The sequence below is a fragment of the Cynara cardunculus genome (genome assembly GCF_001531365.2).
Source record: "Cynara cardunculus var. scolymus isolate 2C chromosome LG 1, CcrdV1, whole genome shotgun sequence".
Classification (NCBI taxonomy): domain Eukaryota; kingdom Viridiplantae; phylum Streptophyta; class Magnoliopsida; order Asterales; family Asteraceae; genus Cynara; species Cynara cardunculus.
This window is the reverse complement of record NC_037528.1, coordinates 19,919,207-19,930,157: the sequence shown is the minus strand read 5'-3', so window position 1 is coordinate 19,930,157 and position 10,951 is coordinate 19,919,207. Positions and strand designations below refer to the sequence as shown.

General features: G+C 34.2%; 1 pseudogene; it reads right to left on the bottom strand.

The window, feature by feature from the left end:
• Positions 1-9,198: 9,198 nt before the first annotated feature.
• LOC112518816 lies at positions 9,199-9,996 on the bottom strand (annotated as a pseudogene).
• Positions 9,997-10,951: the final 955 nt, after the last annotated feature.

Genomic DNA, 10,951 nt, shown 5'->3' with positions numbered 1-10,951 from the left:
AAGTAAGTGGTTATTTCACGTATTGTGCCCTTTTTTAAATACCAAAGTTATAGTTAAATATTATTTATTAAAATTTAAATTTCACATTAATCAGTTTAATTTCAAACACTTAAAATAACTGTGGATTATAGGTACAAAAGACCTCTTTTAAATAGTTAGTATGAATGAAACAATCAAATATTAAAATAAAATAAAGACAAACTTAATCCAGTAGGTTGAAAAACAATTTTCTACCATGACGGATCTTGATTCAATATTCAAATTGAATCAGTCGGTTTTCGGATGGTAGTCTAGAACCAACCAAAATTGAACCGAACCGATCAACATCTAAGGGGCTGTTTACCAAATTTTCTATTAAGTCCTGTATGGATAAATTTGTCTGTCTGGATAAATTTGGCTGTCTGGATAAATTTAGGTTGCTGTTTACTTTTCTATCTGAATCAACAGTCTGAATAACAGAAATGACCAATTTACCCCTGAGTATTAACTATGAGCTGTTTAGTATATTGTTGTTCATTTTTTTAAGGCAAATGATATTTCTGAAAAATAAAATATTTAAATAACAAAACATAAATTCATAAATCCAAATATTTGTTAAGACCTAAGACCGAATCGAGCAGCAAGAATCGAACAGCAAAAAATCGAACAGGTATGGAACAAATGTGATAAGACCTAAGACCTAAAAATAATCGAGCAGCAAGAATCGAACAGAGCAGAATCGAAATACAAAATCGAAGCATACAAAGAAAAGGAAAAAAGGAAACCGTAAGTAAACAGAGCATACAAACCATAATCGAACAGAGCATACAAACCGAGCGAATCGAACATAATAGCATCAAAATCGAGCAGCAAAATCGATCGAATCGAACATAATAGCATCAAAATCGAACATAATCGGAAGCAATATCAGCAACATAGGAGAAAAGTTACCTTAGGAGATGAGAAGATTGGATAAGAGCAGCAAAATCGGAAGCAATATCAGACCACAATCGCCTATTAGGGTTTTGGAGGAGGAGCAACCTGTCGAGAAAAGAGACCGTGAGTTTTACAAGGGTAGGTATGTCTTTTTTGTTGGCTTAAYGTGGACAAGTGCCTAGAATGGTCTGTGCGAATAAGCCCYTGTCTGGGCGAATAAGCTCCAAGTAAACAGCCTCAAATGGCTGTGCGAATAAGCCCGTTTATCCGGTAAGCTCATTAAGCCACAAGTAAACAGGCCCTAATATATATATATATATATATATATATATATATATATAAAGCATAATCATAATATGCTGACGTGGCACCTTCTCGACGTAGAGATCATATTTTCCTCTTTTTTCCACATTTTGATTTTTTTTTTCTTAATAATTTTGCAAATTAATGTTCACATTTAACTCAAAAACCCTTCCCTTCTCTTGGTATGTTTCAACTCTAACATTTAAATCATTCAATCCTTGGTTTTTTCTCTAAATCCCTCAATCTTTAGGTTTTTTTCATTAATGTGTTCTTCATATCCATGTACGAGTTATAAACTATAGGTACGTTCTCTCCTCTTCTTTTTCATCTATCATCTATGGCAGAAGAGTATACACAAGTTTATCAATATATGTAATAAGACACTGGAGTATGGATTAAAGAGAAGTCTAAGACATTGGAACATGGATTAAAGAGAAGTCTCCATTGAGGTTTTAGAATTTTGTGAGAATTTTGGTTATTTTTCCTTTTGTTATGGATTCACTTAATTTTTTATTTTTTTTATGTTTTCTTATAGTTTCTTAATTTGTAATTTTGTAAGAAAAAAACACCAACAATAAGATACATTTTTAGGCATCGCAATACTAATTTTTAGAAAAAACACAAACTTTGTTTTTTTTATTGATGTAATTATTATCAAAACATTAAATTAATTAGACTATTCATTTCCATTGCTTACACCTAATATTTGTTTTTTTGATTCGTTTATCTCATATGACCCTATTTGTTATTTACACAACAATAATTGAACACACACACATACATATGTATGTATGTATTCAATATATATAATCAAAATATCTATAAACTCATTTATGTAAATGAAATTACAATCAATATATGTGTATTTTTATTTACATACTTGAATATTATATAATATATGTGTGTGTATATNATCATGTGATATGGGTGTGATAATCACCGTTATACATCACTTGGGTTATCGTTTTGGTTGTTAAGTTAAATTTTTGGTGTAATCATGTGATATAGGTGTGATAATCATGTGAGATGGGTGTGATAATCACCGTTATACATCACTTGGGTTATCGTTTTGGTTGATAAGTTAAATTTTTTGTGTAATCATGTGAGATGGGTGTGATAATCACCGTTATACATCACTTGGGTTATCGTTTTGGTTGATAAGTTAAATTTTTATGACATCAATCATTATGTAAACTAAGTTTTTAGAATTCCTTTTTTAGCCATTCTAAGTTTACTTTGTTTTATATTTTGTAATGTTATTTATATGAACAAAGCGATGAGTAATGTAGTTGTTTTTTTGTGTCATTTGTGTGTGTTTAAGTTYGTTTGTTTATTTTCATTTTAACATCGATAATGGTCTCGTTCGTTTATTTACATTAGTGAATGACAATAACATGTAAAACCATTAATTAAACTAAGTTTGTAAAATTCTTTTTTTATCCATCATAAGTTTGTTCGGTTTTACATTTTGTTATGCTATGGTATATGAACGAAGCTATGGGTAGTTGATGATGGTTGTTTTTGTTCATTTGTGTTTGTTTAAGTTTACCCATTTAGCATTTTAAAGAACGAATATTTCATTTGCGATTAGTCTTAGTTTGATTATGGAGCTAATCCAATTAGACTTTATTAAGTTATATATAACTTCCCATATTTTGAAGACTATTTAACAAACACAACTTTAATGGTGAATGTTTTAGAGGATTTTGCATTCACTTGACACTTAATAGATTGGAATGATGTTTACAAGACATATTAAACAAAAAAATAAATCAATATTTGTACGTACGACTTAATTAATAATCATGACTTGAGGAAAAGTAAATCTCTCAAGGAATTACTATGAATGAATTCGTAAGACTTCATCATCTGAAATCCGTGTTTTCTCTATTTTACTTTGAAGTAAAATATTTGGAATCGATACTTGGTATTACCGGTTTATTACTTGTAACTTACTTTTAAGCATGCATGTCTAGACTTGCTAGGGTGTTAAAAAGTCGAGCCGAACCGTTTGATCCTAAACCAAAAAACCCGGGTATTTATAGTTGGTTTCGGTTTTGAATTATCGGTGAATTGAATTGATAAATCCGGGTATTTCGGCTCGCTTCAACCTACGGTTCGGTCCTAGTACCTAGGTATCTGTAATCCACCTCATTCGATTCGGTTCACATTTTCCCCACTAAACGAATCAAATCCACCCTTGAACACCTAGAACATTTGTGCAAGTCTTATTGCTAATTTTTGTGATGAGAAACGTTTGTAACAAATACTTGCAACAATAGCATACACCAGATATTAAAGAAAACTAATCATTAATAGGTTGTCAATTAGTAGATTTATGGTCCATTTGGTTTGATAAATGTTTTATAATAATTCATGGAAAGATTTGGAATTGGGAAATTTGAGTCATTGCAAAGTCCATATTGATCTCGGCCTTGTACTCATAAACCTAACTTAGGGGCTGTTTACCAAATCTTACCGGGCAAGTGTTGTCCGGGTAAGTGTGCTGACCCGGGTAAGTGCTATCCCGGTAAGTGTTGTCCCGGGTAAGAATGTTTACCAAATATTTTTGGTAAGTACTTACCAAATATATAATGACCAATATAACCCTATTTGTAATTATATATTATGATTATTTTTGTTATTAATAGTTTAATGGAAGAGAAAAAACAAAATGCATATTTTAAATAAATGTTTACCAATAAAAATAATATTATTTTACTTCTTTTCATATGTTAACTGTTAAATAAGACAACAAAATATAATTTTCATACTTCAAATTAAATAGAAAAATATATTAATAATCATTCATACTTAAATACAAACGGGATATGAAACGTTAATAACAAAAGAAATTGTTTGTTTTTCATCCTAGACAATAAAAATTAATTTGAAGCATTTGAAAACAGTTGAGTCGCAATCTGATCCCCCAGATTAGCCATATATCCATTATCTTGAGAAGCCCCCCATTGTACTTCAACGACTTCTTGTTCAATGCCTCCTCCATGTTGCTCTTCCTCAGTAAACATGACGTTCTCATCATATTGCATAAACAGTTGATCTTGGATATTACATCTTCTTATAAAATTATGGATTGCAAAGCAAGCAACTACTACCTCTATTTGTTTTGGATAAGGATAACAAGTCATTTGCTTCAGAATTGGGAATCTTGCTATCAAGACGCCATATGCACGTTCGATAACGTTTCTAAGTTGTGCATGCGCATGGTTGAATTTTTCTTCTTTAGTTACCGCACGTCGGCGTCGAAAATCAGCTAACCAGTACCGTGTATTGCGATATGGAGTTAAAAATCCACGGGTATTCGGGTATGCAGCATCACAGAGATAATACTTATCTGCATTTACAAGTATAGTTAAAAGAAGACAGAAAAATAATAATATTTCACTAATATAAAAAGGATTATACATACTTGGTGGAGGAAATGGAAATCATGTGCAATGCAACTTCTCTCAAAACTCTAGCATCATGTGCAATGCCTTCCCATCCAGCCCAAACATATGTGAATATCATATTAAAATCACACATTGCCAAAACATTTTGAAAGCAATCACCTCTTCCTCTTCCTCTATATCTTGCTTGTTGATTTATAGGCACAACTGCATGTATCAAAGTTCCATCTAGTGCGCCTATAGCCCCCTGTAAGAAAATCATAAATTATATATAACAATATTATAAGAACTTCTCATGTTTTACAATTTATCAAAACAATTAACATACCGGAAATATTTCTTTGAGGTTTCTGACTCTCTCTGACATATTCAAAGTTCCATCGAAGGATGTTGGTCTTACGACTTCTCTTGCAAATTCCATCATTCCATTTAGCACTTCATGAAAACATATATAAATAGTTCGTGTCGAATGTTGAAATCTCCGTTTAACCATTCTAAAACGTTCATTATGACCAATAACAGTTAGAAACATTGCCATCTTCTCTTCAACACTTATACGACTACTGGATTGCAACCAATTGTTTTGTTTAAAATGGTTACACAATAGTATATAAGCATCACGAGATAGACGCATCAATTCATGACATTGTGTATTAGACCCACGTAATAGTTMTTGTGTATACGCATGCCCGRTCAAATTTGAATTGTTATCTCTTATTCTTTCTCTCYTTTCTATTCTTGCTTCAGCTCTTCTTCTCAAATACCAGTATGCAATCACCACAATCATCATTAATTGATTACGATCCATATAACCTTGCAAATACGAAATACATAAAACATCGTATTATGTTTCATACATGACATAGATCTTTAACATACAACTAGAACAACAAAAACATCAAGTTAAACAATCAACACTAAAGAATGACATAATATCAAAGTGAACATATTAAAGTTCCAAAACTCGTCCATACAGAAAACACCAAAAAGTGATAAAGTTTCATACTCGTCCATACAAAACATAAAAACTCGTCCATACAAAACATGTCGGTCTAAATACCACATCAATATCAAACATCACATGCTTATTTTAAGTTAAGTTGGCGTGCCGTAAAGTTAACCCATGACTCACACCTCTCATCCTTCAAACGTAGCCAAATTCTCCTAATCTATGTTTTGGCTAAAAAGGAAAAGTGTGATGTCATATAACGGGCTATCTTCCCAACCAAGTTTCTCCAATTTTGACATACAAGCGTCCATATCCCCGTCCTCCGATGGTTTGTCAAAAATGGTTTTCACATGTGTCACCACATGAGCCAACTCATCTTCCCTTACCAATGGTTGATTAGCTTTTCGTTTTCTGGTTTGAGAACGAGAGGAACATTCTTGTGTCGAGCTAGATGGTCCTTGAGTTGAATTAGGTGGTCCTTGAGTTGAAATAGGAGGCGCTTGATCTGAAATAGGAGGTGCTTGTGTGGTATCCAAGACTTGATCATCAACAACTAAAGGCGGATTAGAAACATTAGCAGCACGCGAAGAGTTATGAGAAGTAGACCAAGGTCCCCATGTCCCCATACTCGTAGCCGCCACTCCATTAAAAATTTGCATACAAATATTAGGATAAAGTAGTGGTGCATTCCTCAACTTGTCAGCATATTTACTCAACTGTATATAAAAAAAAGTAAAAACATATAACTAAAAGAAAAATATAAGGAAATTAAATTAGAAAACCAGAAAAAGAATTGACCTTTGCCTCTGGCTTCCACTCCTCTTCAGATGGATTGAATGTGTTGGTTGTTGGGTTATAGACATTGCCCGTTTTATTCGTAAGTCTAGACCATACAACGTATTTCCCTCGTAAATAATCATAGTGATTCTTCATTTGTCTTTGATTGACAATGAAGTTGTGAGTTCTTTTTAATGTTTCCGCTATATTGTTCCATGAGTGCATCTTAAGGTTACCGCCTCGCTTTCCATTCATGGACATCTCTTGTAGACAACACTCCAAGAAGGTTTTTACTACATTCTCTTTCCAACTAACCCTCGATTTTTTGGGTTCCATTGCTTCATCATACGATTCCATACCTATGTCAAAAAGACAAACATTTTAAGGTCTTCATTATCCATCAACGTTTTCAATAACAACACGACAAAAGAAACACATACAAAAAACCAGAAAATATTGACAATAATAACTAAAATTTTAAAGTACCCAAGTCAAGAAATGATAAAGAAACACCATAAACAATTGAGATCACTAGAATAAACAACCAGTTTCCGTCCCAATATGGTTTAAAGTTTGATTTAATAATCAAAATTTTCAAGAAGAGTTTATAAGTTCTTGTCAATTTTGGAACTGCAAATTTCTTCTTCTTCTTTGAGGATGATTCTATGCATACGTGATTGGTTAGCAATTTGGTATGTTTATGGATAATGATGAAAGATGTGCTTTTGGTGTTTAGATAGTCACTGCATGATTCCTGGGCTAGTTAGTGGGCTAGCAACCTAAATTTCTCCTCCTTGTGTGTGGTTATTTGATTCCTTTCAAAAGAGAATTTATAAGATGATATGTTCATATGCTGACATTTGGGTTTCTGATCTTGATCCTATTTTGGGTTTCTGATCTTGATCCTATTTTGTATGCTGAAATTTGGGTTTCAAAAGAGAATCTATATGATGATATGTTCATAACCAACTAGAAATACTAGTGCCATAGATCTACTTATACATAACTTTTACTTCGAGATCACCAACTTCGTAAGTACCCCTCCCCTCCCCATCCTCAACCTCACTCACCTGCACAGATGGAAAACAGGGAAGAAATTTCGAATTCCTCACCTCCGGTGTCCAAAATTTTAAACAACTTCAGAGGGAGAGAGAAAAGGGAGTTGAAAATGAAGTAGGGTGGGGCTTGATATGTGATATTTGAAGTTGTATGAATAGAAAAAAAAGGGTAAAAAGAAGAGGTGATTCCAAGTTCTGTTTATGTAAATTTTGTCAAGGGGGAATGGAAATAATGCCAGAAAAAGGCACAAAACGACAAGGAGGAAACTTTGGCAAAAGGAATTTCGTTTAAAAATGGGTATTCATATAATTCATTAGATAGTTGAATCTGAGCATGGGCACAAAACGACGAGCAAGAAACTTTGGCAAAAGGAATTTTCGTTTAAAAATGGGTATTCATATACTAGCAAGAAACTTCACCTAAATTTCTCCTTGTACTGCTAATATAATGAGCAATGGAAACGTAACCCAGTTGACATTTGGGTTTCTGATCTTGTACCGCTAATATAAGGGGCCGTTTACCAAATGCTTACTTGGGTAAGCGCTTACCAAGTTATATTACCTTACCAGATGAATATGGTAAGGACCAAAAATCTTACCCGGTAAGAACGAGGCAAGGACTGAGAGTCTTACCCGATAAGTGAGGACAATGATTCTTACCACAGTTAGCTCTTACCGGGTAAATGGTTGCATAGAAAGCCGTTGTTGTTGACTAAAATCTTACCCGATAAGTAGATAATTGTATTGAATTTTACCGGTAAGTGCTTACCAAGTAAGTGTTTGGTAAACAGCCCCTTAGACTTTGGCTTTTTGATAGGGTTTTTTCATTTGGTTTTCATTAAGCTGTCAATAAAAATTTAGTTCTCTCTATGAATTAGGCTAAGTTGTTATTTATTCTGAATAAACCGTCTAAACGACATAAATGATTATTTTACCTTTTAGTTGTGTGTATTAAACGTCGATTAAGATAACGACTAATTTCTTCGACTTCTTTCACATTAATAGCTTCATTAGCAACAACGTAGTTTTGTATTTTAGTTAAAACCACAAAACAGGGAAAAAAATCGTTTTGGTCAAGGGTTTCATAAAATTGGTGGGCTTTTCCCACAAGGTTATAGAAGTATGGATGCAAAAAAATGATGGTTTATTAATGTATATGATACCCACTTTTTTCTGATCAAATAAGCTATTAGTTGAGTCATTAAATTACAATCGAACAATCATGTATGACTTACAACAATATTTAGGTGGCGTTTGTTTTTTAAGAGGTGCTGAAGTCTGAAGTCTGAATTCACTTCTGAATTTTAAGAGGTGGTGCTGAAGTCTGAAATCTGAATCAGTCAGATTGTTTGTTTTTACGTCTGAAATCTGAAATCTGAATCAGTAAAACTGTTTGTTTTTGTAAACTGAGACAAGCGACGTAAGGAGGCGATAGAAATAAGAGGTTTTAAGTGCTAGGGTTACCACTTAAAAATTCAAAGGAAAACAAACGAATTCAGCTCTTAATTTGAAAAAAAAAACAAACGATCTGAAAGTTCTTATGTCTGACCGATTCAGACATAAGAGGAGATTAAGTGAAAAATTAAAAAAACAAACAGCCCCTTAGTCTATTATGTCACAACCAAACAATCCTTTAATTAGTCGTTCATCAAACTCTATATATAATCATTTGAACCCGAAAGACAACCATATAAATTACAACTTAATTCACAAACAAATTTGCACCAAATTTCATCTAGATAACCTCTAATGTATAAATTACAACTTAATTCACAAACAAATTTGCTCACTTTCTGGGGACAAAATTTGTAGCATAGGACCAAGCGTTGTTGGCAACTGGGTCGGCAAGGTGGTCAGCCAAGTTCTCTAATGGTCCCTTTCCGGTCACAATGGCTTGAACAAAGAACCCAAACATGGAGAACATGGCTAACCTACCATTCTTTATCTCCTTCACCTTCAACTCCGCAAAAGCCTCTGGGTCATCCGCAAGCCCCAATGGGTCGAAACTACCACCTGGATAAAGTGGGTCCACAACCTCACCAAGAGGTCCACCGGCAATTCTGTAACCCTCAACCGCACCCATCAAGATGACTTGTGTAGCCCAAATAGCCAAGATGCTTTGGGCATGTACCAAACTTGGGTTGCCCAAGTAGTCAAGCCCACCCTCACTAAAGATCTGGGCTCCAGCCTTGAACCAGACCGCCTCACCGAACTTGACACCATTTCTGGCTAAAAGCTTAGGGAAGACGCAACCTAGAGCTCCAAGCATGGCCCATCGGCAGTGGATAACTTCAAGTTCACGGTTCTTGGCAAAGGTTTCAGGGTCTGCAGAAAGTCCGGCGGTGTCCTAGCCGTAGTCACCTGGGAATTCGCCGGTAAGGTAGCTTGGGGCCTCGCCAGAGAATGGGCCCAAGTACTTGACTCGGTCTGGACCGTACCATGGGCTTGCAGACGCAACCTGCTTGGCTGCTGTCTTCCTCATGGAAACACGGCCATTTCCAAAAAGGTCAGAACCAGTTGGAGTTGCTTTAACCGCCTGTCCGGCGAAAGGAGAGCAGAGAGACATGGTGGTGGAGGCAGCCATTGTTAAGCTTTGGATGGAACTTGGAAAGGAAATGTGGTGATGGATTAATGAAAATGGAGGAATATATTGTAGTTGTTTATAAAGATGATTTTAGTTTAGAATGGGTTATCTTGTATTTGTATAATCTTTACCTCCATTTTGATTGGTTACAAAGATTCTTATTCTCCAGGTGGGCGTTGTTTGCACCACAAGCTTTTGATATTTCTTCCAAGATGGAGACATTTAACAAGTGGAACTCCAAGCAACGGTTATCGATCGTCTTTTTTTAAATATATAATCATAAATATTCAACTGTAATCTTTATTTTTGGTAAGATTTCAATTGTTGACTTTTTGGGATGTTACGTTCTACCATCTCTATCATTAAAGTCTTTAGGACTCGTTTGTTTTTTTTCAAAATTACCTTTAATGTCTCTGAAGTCTGATTCGTTCACACGTTTAGGTATTAAGAGCGTTTGTTTTATTTTGAAAATAAAAGCTTAAAAGCTCTAAATGTTCTCTGAAATTTTAAGTGGTAAATGTATCCCTTAATACCTCTTGATCCTAATCCGTCCTCTGTCACATGGTTCATATTTTGGGCGCCGGAAGACATTTATTAGCAAAAACTATTCATTTTTTATACTTTTGTAAAAAAAAACTATTTATCTTTTATATTTTTGCACTAGCGATTCAGATTTCAGATTGCAAACGTAAAAACAAACAATCTTAATCCAGATTTTAGACTGCAGGACCGCTTCTTATAAATCAGAAGTGAAATCAGACTTCAGACTTTAACACATTTTAAAAAACAAACGCCACCTTACACTAACGTTTTATTTTAAAGAAAATATACAGTGACACCTAACAAAAGAATATAATGACATCCTTCAAAAACATACTTTTCCCCTTACTATGGAATGATGAATCGATGGGCCATGTCATCGTATTCTTCTATGTAGGTCCGCTCTTGAAGCAAT